At 41.9% G+C, this 14,511-nt stretch overlaps 1 protein-coding gene across 2 annotated transcripts in view; it reads right to left on the reverse strand.

The window, feature by feature from the left end:
• SLCO5A1 (solute carrier organic anion transporter family member 5A1) overlaps positions 1–14,511 on the reverse strand; it is a 151,777-nt gene that overhangs the window by 63,305 nt on the left and 73,961 nt on the right. The gene's annotated exons all lie outside the window — the stretch shown is intronic.

Genomic DNA, 14,511 nt, shown 5'->3' on the forward strand with positions numbered 1-14,511 from the left:
TAGGGCACAGTCATGTAATGAAATACTATGGAGTAGTTAAAAATGAAATAGAGCTTGGTGTACTGCCATGAAAGGAACTCCAAAAAATATTTTCACTAATGAAAAAAGCAAGCTGTACAAAAATATACATATACATTCGTGCTTGCGTGCTAAGTTGCTTCAGTCGAGTCCGACTCTTTGTGACTCTTTGGACGGCAGTCCGCCAGGCTCGTCTGTCCATAGTGTTTTCCACGCTAGAATACTAGAGTGGGTGACCATTCCTTTCTCCGGATTATCTTCTGGACTCGGATTGAACCTGCATCTCTTGCATCTCATGCATTGGCAGGCAGGTTCTCTACTACTAGCGCCACCTGGGAAGCCCATATACATGCGTGTGTGTGTGTGTGTGTGTGTGTGTGTGTGTGTAAATATTTAAGTAAAAACAAATGAAAACAATGTGTTTACATATGGTTGAATGTATACTTTTCAATATATATAATACCGAGAAATTATGTAAACAGGAGTAAGACTGGGAAAGAGAAACAAGAAAAGATTCTTGAGTGTATGCTTTTGTACTTTTTGCATATTTGTAATGTGAGTTAACCCACATGTGCATGATCTTTATACATCTTCATAGAAAAGGTAAGCTGCCTTACTTTTGAGATACAGAGTCTCTCAGTTATTAGAACAGTTATCTCCTTATGCTACAACATAATAAAATAATTTCCTAAAAATTAAGCAACAGCCATTATTAAAGCTTCCCTGATGGCTCAATGGTAAAGAATCGCCTGCAATGCAGGAGATGCACGTTCAATCCCTGAGTCAGGAAGATCCCCTGGAGGAGGGCATGGCAACGCACTCCGGTATTCTTGCCTGGAGAATCACATGGTCAGAGGAGCCTGGTGGGCTACAGCCCATGGGGTTGCACAGAGTCGGACACGACTGAAGCTACTAACCAGCAACAGCATTATTAAAGCTATAATTCATAGCCTATTCACTAGAATTTAAGAGTTAGTCAAGACTGTTTATTATCATTTTGAAGTGCAAACTGATTTTAATGTTCTATATCATAATTTAATTGCTTAAAGTTTAAATAAATATTTTAAAAGTAAAATTAAGATGCATACTTTATTTTTTAACATAAACACACCAGAAAAAATATAAAATATTTCATAAAATTATCCAGTATTCTCTTATAAATACTGCAAATCAAAATGCCATCTCCAGAATTAAAAATTGGAAAGTTAAGAAGATTTTCCCATGGACATTTAAAGATTCAAATTAAGCTAGCTGGTAAATTAAAAGCCAACGTGTTGAATCTAAAACATCTGGGAAAATATACAATAAAACTTGCAAACCCAAGAAGATAACATATGTATAACATGAATATTTTAAGATACTAGTTTTTTGTAAGAAAAACTGGTTTTTCTTGTTTACCCATTTAGCATGATAAAATAGCCTTCTAATTTCAAAGCTAACTAAAAATACATGTTATGTTTTTCTCTCTTCTTTTATTAAAAAAAAAACCTATTACTTAAGAATTTAGCAAGCATTCATACTCTGAACAACTCTAAGCTAGTTTCCTTTTTTCTTCCACCTTCCTCCTCCCTTATTGTTCAAACTAAACTTTCAAACTACATGCCCTGCAGCAGGTGACGCAGGTGGGGGGTGCAGATCTCCAGGATTGCCTTTGGCTGGTGGGGCTCATTATCTAGATAGATAGATAGACAGATATGATAGATAATAGATGTGTGTGTGTGTGTGTGTGTGTGTGTGTTAACAAGACAGAAGTAACGACACACCGGTAGCAATGAACCCATCTAGCACCCAGTTCTTGGTTTCTAAATGCCACCTGCCACTAAAAGGAACCAGAAGTCCTTGGCAGTTGACGTTTTAGTTGCTAAGTCGTGTCCGACTCTTGTGACGCCATCGACTGCAGGCTCCTCTGTCCATGGGCTTTCCTAGGCAATACTGAAATGGGTTGCCATTTCCTTCTTCAAGGCAATTTCCTGACCCAGGGACTGAAACAGAGTCTCCTGCTTGGCAGGCAGATTCTTTATCACTGAGCCACCCCAAAGTCCTTGGAGAAATGATTAATTCATGTGTTACGTAAGCTTCCGTCAATTCAGTTCAGTTCAGTCGCTCCGACTGAAAGACTCTTTGCTACCCCATGGACTGCGGCATGCCAGGCTTCCCTGTCCATCACCAACTGGATGGAATCAGCTTCCTTTAGGCATGAGTTATACTACTGTTGGCTGTGGGTTCAATATTAATGAATCAACAACTTATATTAAATAAGGTGTCTTTCAACAGAAACACAAGGTTATATATTGATTGATGATTATATTGTGATGTGAAGTTAACCCGTATTTCCCCCAGAGCAATGCTTCAGCATTCTATAACACAGTGTTTACCACAACTTTACAAAACAAAACTACCACAAATAACAAGGATCAACTGTATTTGTACTTAGTTGCTCAGTCGTGTCTGACTCTGCGACCTTCGGTTCCTGTCCATGGGATTCTCCAAGCAAGAATACTGGAGTGGGTAGTCATACCCTCCCCTCCAGGGGATCTTCCCAACCCAGGGATTGAACCAAGGTCTTCTGCATAGCAGGCAGATTCTTTACCATGTGAACCATCAGGAAAGCCCATGAATACTGGAGTGGGTAGCTTATCCCTTCTACAGAGGATCTTCCCAACCCTGGAATCAAAGCTGGGTCTCCTGCACTGCAGGCAGATTCTTTACCAGCTGAGCTACCAGGGAAGCCCCAACTGTCTTTATACCACCTCAAAGTACTTTCTCACAGAGTATCTATAATTTATTTATTGATTTATACATGCAATATACTTGGTAATTTTGGAGTGCAGAGGCCTGGGAGATCCAATCCCATTCAAGATAGGAAAGTTTACACAACTGGTAACAGGGCAGATTAACATTGTGTGGCTTCTGTGATGACACTGAGATGGCATCCTTTCTGTGTCTACAAACGAGCATAGATCAGGAGGCAACATCATCAAACCCAAATTCTATAAAGTTACTGCCTTACAATTTTTCAAAAGATCAAGTTCATAAAATATTAGGGTAGATGAGGAACTGATCCAAATTGACGGACCAAAACACATCACAACTAAATATTAATACAATCTGTGACGGAGGATTGGTTTGGGCATTAAGGGCAATGTAGGGATAACAGGCAAAATTTGAATGGAGGCTACGGTCTAGATGGTAGCACTGGATTAATGTTAATTTCCTGGTTCCCATGACTGCCCTGTAGAGTACTGCCCTGCAGTAGAGTATCCTTGACGTAGGAAACACTGAAGTACTAGGGGTCAGTAACTTCACAAACAGGTCAGAAACACTAACAATCGGGGAATTGGGGCTCAGGGAACCCAGGAGTTCTGTGTGCTATTTCTGTGGCTTTTATTATAATTCAAAATTATTTTACAAAGACAAAGTTTCAAAAGCAAAGTTAGCAAAGAAGCTGCTGGATCTATCAATTTGCAGCCAAATATTAATTTCTATGCTAATATATCTTAGATAAGTTTCTTTTTTTAAGATAAGTTTCGTGGTGTCATTTATAACTGTGTCATCATGAAATCAAAGATGTGGTAAAAAGAATGATGGAGGGATTTCCCTGGTAGTCCAGTGATTAAGAAATCATCTTCCAATGCAGGGGACCTGGATGCAATTCCTGGTCAAGGAACTAAGATCCCACATGCTGCAGGACAACTAGGCCCACGCATCACAACTACTGAGCCCACACGTCAAAATGAAGACCCAACACAGCCAAAAAATAAATAAATAATTTTTAAAAAAGAATGACAGAGGGACTAACTAACGGTAGTAATTATCATTTTTTGGATCACTGAATGCTAGGAACTCTTACACATTCACTTACAAGGACAATCTGACACTAAAACTAGAAATGTCTTCAGCAGCCATAATATAGAAATAAAACTCAATACAGACCTCCAGAACTCAAGAGAATATAACACAAGGTAGACAATACCTAGAAATCGCTTTGAGAAGTGTTGCTATCGCTGGCAGATCCCTTGCTGGTTCCCACATGCACATCAATGGCAGTGCAGGTAACCCAGCCAGCCAGCACCCACACCTGGACTCAGGTGCTAAACTCCAGTCACCACAGGGCTGCTTGTTAGTCTATCAGTCGTATCTGCCTCTTAGTGACCCCATGGACTAGAGGCCGCCAGGCTCCTCTGTCCATGGGACTCTCCAGGCAAGAATACCGGAGTGGGTTGCCATTCATTTTCTTCTCCAGGGAATCTGCCTGGCCCAGATCTCCTGCACTGCAGGAGGAGTCTTTACCATCTGAACCACCAGGGATTCTCACCACAGGGCTATGCTACAACAAATATGATGTGGTCCCTCCCCTTGACCTCGCATCACAGGTTACTGTTAGTCAAAGTTTCAGAAAATTTGAGCTACGTGGTGTGCTTGGATTCTTATGGAAGCTGCCAGGGACAGCCTTAGCAAGTGCAGACACTGTAAGGTACGGAGTTAGAGAAGGCGAGGTTCAGAAAAAGAATGAGACAGAGACCAGCACTTTACAGGAACAGATCACCTTTAATGAGGTGAGAAGGGGCAGCAGTCAGATTAGCGAGCTGCTGCCCTTACCCAAGAAAAGACTAAGTATATATAGGCATGTATATGGAAAGCTACTGTCTCAAGGGGGCCTGTTCTCCAAGGTAGTTCAGAGTAGTTATCTCTTAAATGGCTGGGGCAAGGAATTTTGGAGATTGGCCAGAGGCTGGATCGGCTGGGAGCTGGGCATAATCAACCTAGTGTTCATTTTTTTGGTTAGAGAGTTCTTTGTTTTGCATAGAATGGTGGGAGGACCTGGAGGGGAGTTTTAACTCCAGGCTATTTTGAGCCCTGTAACTTTCCTTCAGACACCATACCTTGCTGTTCTCCAGTGCCTCACAGCGCACAGTATAATGAGGCAGCAGGTATTGATAGATTTGTCTTTTTTTTTAATTTACCATCTTAACTGTTTCTTATTTTAAAAAATTATTTATTAATATTTTGGCTGTGCTGAGTCTTTGTTGCTGCACCAGCTTTCTCTAGTTGTGGGGAGTAGGAGCTACTCTAGTTGCGGTGTGGGGGCTTCCCATTGCGATGACTTCTCTTGTTTCCGAGCGCAGGCTCTAGGGTGCACAGGCTTCAGCAGTTGCAGCATGTGGGCCCAGGAGCTGTGGTTCCCAGGCTCTAGAGCACAGGCTCAGTAGTTGTGGTGCGCGGGCTTAGTTGCTCTTCGGTATGTGGGATCTTCCTGGACCCGTGTCTCCTGCACTGGCAGGCAGATTCTTTACCACTGTGCCACCAGGAAAGCCCAGGTTTGCCAGTTTTTGACCATCAAGCAAAAATACTCTAGTATGAGAGCACACTGAGCTCCTGAACCACTTACCTGCTGACAGTGAATAGAAATAGCAGCCATCAGGACCCAAAATACATTATAAGTGATTATTAGCCATAGTACATGGAGAAGGCAATGGCACCCCACTCCAATACTCTTGCCTGGAAAATTCTATGGATGGAGGAACCTGGAAGGCTGCAGTCCATGGGGTCGTTGAGGGTCGGGCACGACTGAGCGACTTCAGTTTCACTTTTCACTTTCATGCATTGGAGAAGCAAATGGCAACCCACTCCAGTGTTCTTGCCTGGAGAATCCCAGGGATGGGGGAGCCTGGTGGGCTGCCGTCTATGGGGTCGCAGAGTCGGACATGACTGAAGCGACTTAGCAGCAGCAGCAGCAGCAGCAGCCATAGTACAATCCTGCTTGCTTAACTCTAATGAGTATTTATATATATATATATATATTTTTTTTTTTTTTCAAAGTAGGTACTACTCTGATGAACATTAGTCCTGAAATAGAGCAGGACCCTACGGTCCTTCTGGCCTCCTCCCATGTCCTCTGCCTGCCTTTTGTCTGTGAAAAAACTTTAGCCAAAGAATAAGTTTAATTGGAGAAGTGAGAAAATGCAGAAACAAAGGAAAACAGTCAAAGGAAACCAAACACTAATAATGTAGTCATAAGCATAGGCTGCAGTCCATGGGGTCACGAGGAGTCGGACACAACTGAGCGACTTCACTTTCACTTTTCACTTTCATGATTAGAGAAGGAAATGGCACCCCACTCCAGTGTTCTTGCCTAGAGAATCCCAGGGTCAGGGGAGCCTGGTGGGCTGCCATCTATGGGGTCTCACAGAGTTGGACACGACTGAAGCGACGCAGCAGCAGCAGCAGCAGCAGCAGCAGCAAGCATAGCCAAGACCTTTAGTTCCTTCTCAAGGGCTAGGGATAATATTCTGAGCCTTATCCTGTGAACTGTCTTACAGATACTGAAACCCCCACCAGGCCGAAGAAGTAAACTACATGATGACCAAACTGCAACCATGACATTAACCGCCCTAATTCCAAGAACCGGCCTCAGGAAATAGAAAAAAACCAACCCTGGAACTGAAGATTCACTGTTCCTCACAACCAAGATGACGCTGATCAGACCACGGATGACCAGTTTCAAAATGACTGTCAGAGCTGACTGCGCTTTTCTACATGTAGGCCCCTCCCTCCGCCTATAAAAGCTTTTGCCCCTGATGGTCAGGGTGGAGGAGCTGACTTTGGACAAGCATCTGGCCTTCTTCCCAACTGCCAGCATTCAAAATAAACGTTCCTTTTCACCAAACTGGCCTCTTTAAGATCACCAAACTGATCTTTGAGTGGCAAGCAGACAGATCCCACTTTGGGTTACAGTCCCACAGTTAACTTGCACCGAGTATTTTAAGTGTGCTCTTTCTTAGGAATTCTTTGCCATGCCTGTCACCATTTACCTTTTGCCTCTTAAGCTGAAGGTACAACAAAATAAATGTAAAAGAGAAATTAAACAAAGAATTATAGAGAAGATGAAATGAATGGATAAAGATGTAGCATATGATTACAGTGGAACCCTACACAGCATGACAAACAGTGGGATTCTGCCATCTGCAACAACATGATGGACCTAGAGAGTGTTATGCTTAGTGAAATGTCAGACAAAGAAAGACAAATACTCTGTAATCACTTATATGTGTAATCTAAAAAGTAAAACAAATGCATATAGCAAACCAGAAACAGACTCACATAGAGAACAAACCACCGGTTACCAGTGGGAAGAGGAAAGGGGCAGTGGCAAGACAGGGGTAAGGGATTAAGAAATACAACTACTATGTATAAAATGGGCTTCCTTGGTGGCTCAGCGGTAAAGAATCAGCCTGCAAAGAGGGAGATACGGGTTCCATCCCTGGGTGGAGAAGATCCCCTGGAGGAGGGCATGGCAACCCACTCTAGTATTCTTGCCTGGAGAATCCCCATGGACAGAGGGAAGCCTGGCAGGCTACAGTCCATGGGGTCGCAAAGAGTCAGACAAAACTGAGCAACTACACACAAACATATATAAAATAAACAAGCCACAAGCATATATTGTAGAGCACAGGGAATATAGCCATTGTTTTCTAATAACTTTAAATGAAGTATAAAGTGTAAAAATGCTGAATCACTGCGTTGCACATCCAAAACTAAATCAATATTGTAAATTAACTATGTGTGCTCAGTTTTGTCTGACTTTTTGCGACTTTTTGGACTATAAACTGTCAGGCTCCTCTGTCCACTGTACTTTTTAGGCAACAGTACTGGACTGGGTTGCCATGGCCTCCTCCAGGGGATCTTCCTGACCCAGGAATTGAAGCCACACCTCCTGTGTCTCCTGCAATACAGGGAGATTTTTACCCTCTGAGCCATCAGAGAAGTTCTGTGCAATGCTGTTTAGTCACTCAGTCATGTGACTCTGTGACCCCACAAACTGTAGCCTGCCAGGCTCCTCTGCCCATGGGGATTCTCCAGACAAGAATAATGGAGTGGGTTGCCATGCCCTCCTCCAGGGGATCTTCCCAACCCAGGGATCAAACCCAAGTCTCCCGAATTGCAGGTGGATTCTTTACCATCTGAACCATCAGGGAAATCCATGAATACTGGAATGGGTAGCCTATCCCTTCTCCAGAGGATCTTCCTGTCCCAGGCATTGAACTGGGGTCTCCTGCATTGCAGGTAGATTCTTTGCCAGCTGAGCTACCAGGGAAGCCCTACATTTCAATAAAGAAAAAAAAAAGAAATGCATCATATTTCCTTGAAAAAAAGAAATAAAGAAGATATAAACAGCACAGCACATCAAAGCCAGCAAAAAGATTCTTTCTGGTCTTCAAATTTGACCCTTGGTTTCCTGGCCACAAAAGCAGGAAGTTATATAATCATCATTAGCAGAAACATCCTAATTTTCTCCTAAGAAACAAAGCTTTGCTCTATGTTCTAAAGCACTAGATTCTCACAGCATGGTCCCTGGACCATCAGCAACAGCATCACCTGGAAACTTGTCAAAATGCAGATTCTCAGGTCACACCTTGGTCTAGCACTCTGAGCTCTATGAAGCCCTCATGATGCTTCCTAGGTAGACTAAGTTTGAAAACCTCCCTTCTCAGTATTCTCAAGAAATAAAGTTTTGTATAAACCACACTGAGCAATGCTCTTATGGCAAATATGGGGAATTCAGATAACAGCTTTTAATAAGAGCTGCAAACCTAAAACTAAAGTTAAAATCAGCAAAAAAGCTAAGGCAAAAATACAAGAGGCTAAGATAGCTTGGCCCAGGCACGTGGCTTCTGGTGATCCCTCTTTGAGTCTAGCATATCCCATGCTATATTAGGTTTAAACCACAGAGCAAAGAGACACATGCAACAGTTCCAGACATTCTTGGGCGACTCATATTCAGAATTCATTCATTCCGCCCCTTTACTCCTCTCTCCGCCATCTGAGCTTGAAACCCTGAAACCATCGTGGATACCTCCATTCACGTCATTCCATGACTGCGTGCACGTGTGCTCAGTGGGTTGGATTCTTTGTGACCCCATGGACTGTAGCCCACCAGACTCCCCTGTTCACGGGATTTCCCAGGCAAGAATACTGGAGTGGGTTGCCATTTCCTCCTCCAGGGGATCTTCCCGAGCCAGGGATCAAACCTGCATCTCCTGCATTGCAGGCGGATTTTTTACCACTGCAGCACCTGGGAAGTCAATAATTCCCATAGCAATTGCTATATCCTATATACACAACTTCTTCCCTCCATTCTCATCATTCATTAGTTTATTCATCAAATATTTACTGAGCATCTACTAGACAGTGGGAATTCATCAAAGAACATGATGGACAAATTAAAAAAAAAAAAAGAAAACCTTTCCTTTGTGGAGCTTACCAAGATGATCAATAAGTAAAACACATAGTATGTTAGACAGTGATCAGTGCTAAGGAGAAAAATTAAGGAGAGAAAGAGAGAAGCTTTGGAGAAAGAGGTAGAAATTTTTAAATAGGGTGGCTGGGTAAGGCTTCATTAGAAAGGGATTGTTTAATACCCTGAAGGAAGTGAGGAGCCTCATGGAGAAAACTCTCAGCACAGGAACGGCAAGAACAACTGCCCCGAGGTGAGCGTGTGCTTGGTATACTCCAGCAACAGTGATGAGCCCAATATGGTTGAAGCAGAATCCGACTGCAAGAAGGAAATGGCCTCAAGCAGGTAACCAGGGGTTAGACTGGGAAACCACAGAAGCTTTGAGCCCAGGAGCGGCATTTTAACAGGATCCTTTTGACCGCAGAGTGGAAAACAACTGAAACCGGACAAGGAGGAAATTCCCTGGTGGTCCAACAGTTAGGGCTTTGCACTTCCACTGCACGGGGCATGGGTTCAATCCCTGATCCTGCATGTCATGCGGCGAGGCCAACAAACAAACAAAAGCCAACACAGGAAAACTGAGTTTAGCAGGCTGCTGTCCTTTCCATCTCTACTAGGCAAAACCGCCATCACCTCTCTGGAGCTCAGTCCGTAGCTTTCTACCTTGTCCCCCTCCTTCCATTCCACTCCCTTCTCTCCCTAATTTAACAGGACCTATGGAGGGCTTGCCAAAGGCTGCTCAAACCTCTCCACTGCTCAATCGAGACGAGCTAGAACTTCAGCTCTCTACACACAAGACGGCTCTAACTGACCTTCCCAACCTCATCCCCCAGGGCTCCGTCATGTACAGCCAACACACCAACCACAATACGCTTGCTCAGCATTTTCAAACACATCTACACATCTGATCTTCTTGCCTTTACTGTCTCTGCCTGGAACACTCCCACCATCCCACATCCACCTACTGACATCCTCCCAGTTTTCCAGGAAAGATAAATCCTACCTTCTCCAAGAAACCTTCCCTGGTCCCTCAACCAGACATCCCTCGCCTGTCTGTGACCCTCACACCATGGTGTCGGCCTTCTTTTTTGGTCATTAGTATATTTCCATCTGTACTCATCCTGTCTCCCTCAGTGGACTACAAGCTCTGTGAGGGAAAATCATGGCTGATTCATCTTCCAATCTGCCACAGCTTGGAGTGCAGCAGCTTTTACAGAATAAGCAGTCACTGAATTAAATGATGACAACATACCCTTCTAGTGATCAAACTTTGACTTCCAATGGCCTCTGTTTTTTTAATTTTATTTTAGTTGAAGGATAATTGCTTTATAATATTCCATTGGTTTCTGCCATACATCAACATGAATCAATCATAGGCACACGTATGTCCCCACCCTCTTGAATGTCCCTCCCACCTCCCACCCTTCTAGGTTGTTCCAGAGCCCCAGTTTGAGTTCCCTGCGTCATATGGTAAATTCCTATTGACTAGCTATTTAACATGTGGTAAGGTACACTTTCTATGCTATCTCTCCATTCATCCCTCCCTCTCCTTCCCCTACTGTGGTCACAAGTCCATTCTCTATGTCTGCATCTCCATTACTGCCCTGCAAATAGATTCATCAGTACCATCTTTCTAGATTCCATATATATGCATAAATATATGGTATTTTTTTCTCTTTCTGGCTTACTTCACTCCGTATAATAGGCTCTAGGTTCATCCACCTCATTAGAACTGATTCAGATGTGTTCCTTTTATGGCTTTTATATATCCCATTGTGTATATGTACCGCAGCTTCTCTATCCATTCATCTGTTGAGGGACATCTAGGTTGCTTCCATGTCCTAGCTATTGTACATAGTGCTGCAATGAATATTGGGGTACATGTGTCTTTTTCAATTTTGGTTTCCTTAGGGTATAAGCCTAGTAGTGGGATTGCTGGGTCATATGGTAGCTTTATTCCCAGGTTTTTAAGGAAGCTCCACACTGTCTTCTATAGTAGCTGTATCAATTTACATTCCCACCAATAGCGCAAGAGGGTCAGTGGCCTCTTTGAATCAATGCATCACCTCAGAGTAACCATGTGACTCAGTTAGGATTATAAATATATTCTATTCCAATACAAACAAAAGTCTAGCAGAGCAAGTCTGTCATGTGAAAGTGAAAGTGTCAGTCACTCAGTCGTGTCCGACTCTTTGTGACCCCATGGACTGTAGCCCACCAGGTTCCTCTGTCCATGGGATTCTCCAGACAAGATTACTGATATGTGGCTTCTCCAGGGGATCTTCCCAGCTCAGGGATCACACCCACATCTCCTGTATTGGCAGTCAGATTCTTTACCATCTGAGCCTCCAGGGAAGCCACATAAGTCTATCATGCTTTATGCTATGTAATAATGCGAAGCAATTAAGCTTAGAAGTTAAAAGTGAACACAAAAATAAAATTTTTCTTATGATTAACTGCCACCAAAAATTTTCTGCTTAAGAATAAGAAGGTAACCAGTCAAATTTGGAAGGCTTTTAAAATACCAGACCCCAAGCCTCAGAAAAATTGATCCACTTAGATATTTTAACTGTTTATTTTTATGGTAAGATGTTGAAGCCATCAGTGCTAATCTCTTTATGGGAAGGTGCTGCAGATCCACTAAAAACTCTTACTTTCTCCTTTGTGGTTGTTTTAAAACAGTTTTATTCCTGCATAATTTATAATAAGAACCTAGAAACACTGAGTCAGATTTTCCCCATGTCTATCATTAAAATGTGGAGGCAGTGGATGGAAAGCGAAGTGCATTCTCTGCAATAAAGCTTTTCAAAGAGCTCTATTCTATATGGTCTAAATCACTTTTGATTTTAGGAACCAAAAAATACCAACTTGGCCACTCTTTATACCTTCTCTTTGAAGAAGTTAATACTGATGTATGAATTTCAAATATAAAGGATAAAAGGAGCCTTACTCCAAAACACAGGACAAGAAAAGAGAAGATCTGGGAATCACACTGCGGTTTAACTCAAAATGGAATCTCAGCAATCAATCTTTCATTCAAGACCTAAATAGTAACAGACATGAGTAAGAAAAAAAATACCGAAAAAAAGAAGTTATACATGGAAAAACTTGAGTTATAATTTTTATATGTTAGTTGGTCAAATGTAAAACTGCAAAGTGTGTATTAAATAGATATTTAAAATTTTTTTAAAAAGACCTAAATAGTGTATCTCAGCTTTCTAATATAAATTTTGTTTGTAGTAGATTCTCAGAGATGTAATTGATTCTTTTGAAAATCAGATGAAATATTAGACTGTCACTTCCTATAGGTGATAGGTATTAGAAAAAAAGGTGCAAAACATACATATAATTTTAAATACTGTATTTAACATTATTCCAATATCATCAAAACCACTTAAATAATTTTTAGCAGAACATTGTCACTTTATAATCCCATTTAAACGGATTCCTTTCTAACAGGAGAACATGTTTCTGGAAGGGCCAGTGAGAGAGTCCAGTGCAAGTAGAAGTAAATAAAATAAACCAGCTCTGTGTCCTAACCAGGAAGGTTCGCTGCCAAAGATCACTTATCACAATTAAGGCACAGAGTAAAAAAGCTGGAAATTTATCAGAAACATCTACAAGAAAACCAGAATAAAAATGGAGTTTATAAACCAACTACCCATCACTGTCAAAAGACTCTTCTTAATCTTTCCTCTATAAGAAAATACCTTGAACCATTAAATTGAATACAGAAAAGATGGAGAACACTCCCTAGCAATATAAGAAGACATTTAACATAATAGCAGATAGATTCAATTCTGAAAAATAATTTTAAAATCCCATGACAGCTTTTATCACTTGTGAATCTGCCTGCCAAAGTGAGCTTTGCCCCAGAAGCAGGTCCTGAGTCAAGGATCCAAGTCCAAGTTACTTATGTGGGGGGTTTGAGAAGCACTGGATGGGAAGTATAGATGTGATGCACAGGAAGAAAGGGCAGCTTACAACGGACTGTCTCACCATGAGGGGACAGAGCTGGGATGCTTGGTTAAGACTGCTTTTAGGGGTGGGAGGCCAGAGTGTTAATTCCTTGTCAGCTGAAGCCTGCCCCAAGCAGGAGCCAAGCAGTCTCCCAGCCTAAGAGAAGACCTTCAGGCCAAAAAGACGCACAGACCTTCAGAAGGTCCTGGCCGTGGCAGTCCTCACCTTGAAAATGGGAAGCACTCAGAGTACAGCTGGCTCATTGAAAGCACTGCCCACCCAGCTTCCTCCAAAGAACTCCATTCCCATCAACAGTTGCATCTGCTATTGATGTTTCATACCAGTCTTCTCTCTCCCTTTTCTCTGCTATCCAACAGAGCATATATTTCACATTCTAGCCATCCACCTCTAAGCCATAAAACATACAACCTCAGCTCTAGCCTTTATTTCTCCTCTGGCATCAACTTTATATTCTCCTTCAATTAAGACTCTTAGTCTATTCCTGTGTTGTAAATTCTCTAACATCAACTTTGTTCTCAACTGAGCTATTTATTTTTTTTAATCACTCCCTTATTATGGTTCATCATATGTCCACGAAAAATGGTGAAGTGGTCCACGGGGTAAGAGCTCAGGCTCTACTTCACTACCATTCAGACAATCTTTTATGTTATGAGAGCAGAGGAGGTAATTTTGGCAGTTCCAAAAGTAAACATTGTCCCAAAATAATGGGGAGGGAATGGGGAAGGTAAATCTAAAACTTTTACTGGGAAGAAGCATTTCCAGTGAAACGTCACTTCACTGCTTTGAACAAAATAGAGTCTTTAAAAATAATCCAATCTAACCATTCTTAGGCTGCAGGCACAGTTCCATAATATATTAGTAACTTCCCTCTAGGCCTGAAAGGATCTTCTTTGCCTTTACTGTGCACATAGTCAAAACGAGATGAGAATGGGCCTAAGTGAATTTTACCTAAAACAACCTTAACTGATGTAACCACTTGATTTATATTATGCTTCCTAATTTTAAAAACTTTAATTCAGAGAATTCAGGAAATAGGCAGGAACTAATGGGAATGTGGCATTATAGGTTTCCTGGATTAAAGGGATTTACTGTCACTCAAGAGAGGTATTGACTATGGAACAAATATGGCCTAGTAAAGATTAAGTTGTTTAGATTTGAGATTGCCTAACCTGGATTTAATAAAGTGGTTGTTTTTAAGAGAAATAAAATGAAAAAACAGACCAGTACACATCACTGAAAACTCTTTGGATGTTTTTCTGCTGGGTTTTGAGACCCAT

Source organism: Ovis canadensis, chromosome 9 (genome assembly GCF_042477335.2).
Source record: "Ovis canadensis isolate MfBH-ARS-UI-01 breed Bighorn chromosome 9, ARS-UI_OviCan_v2, whole genome shotgun sequence".
NCBI lineage: Eukaryota > Metazoa > Chordata > Mammalia > Artiodactyla > Bovidae > Ovis > Ovis canadensis.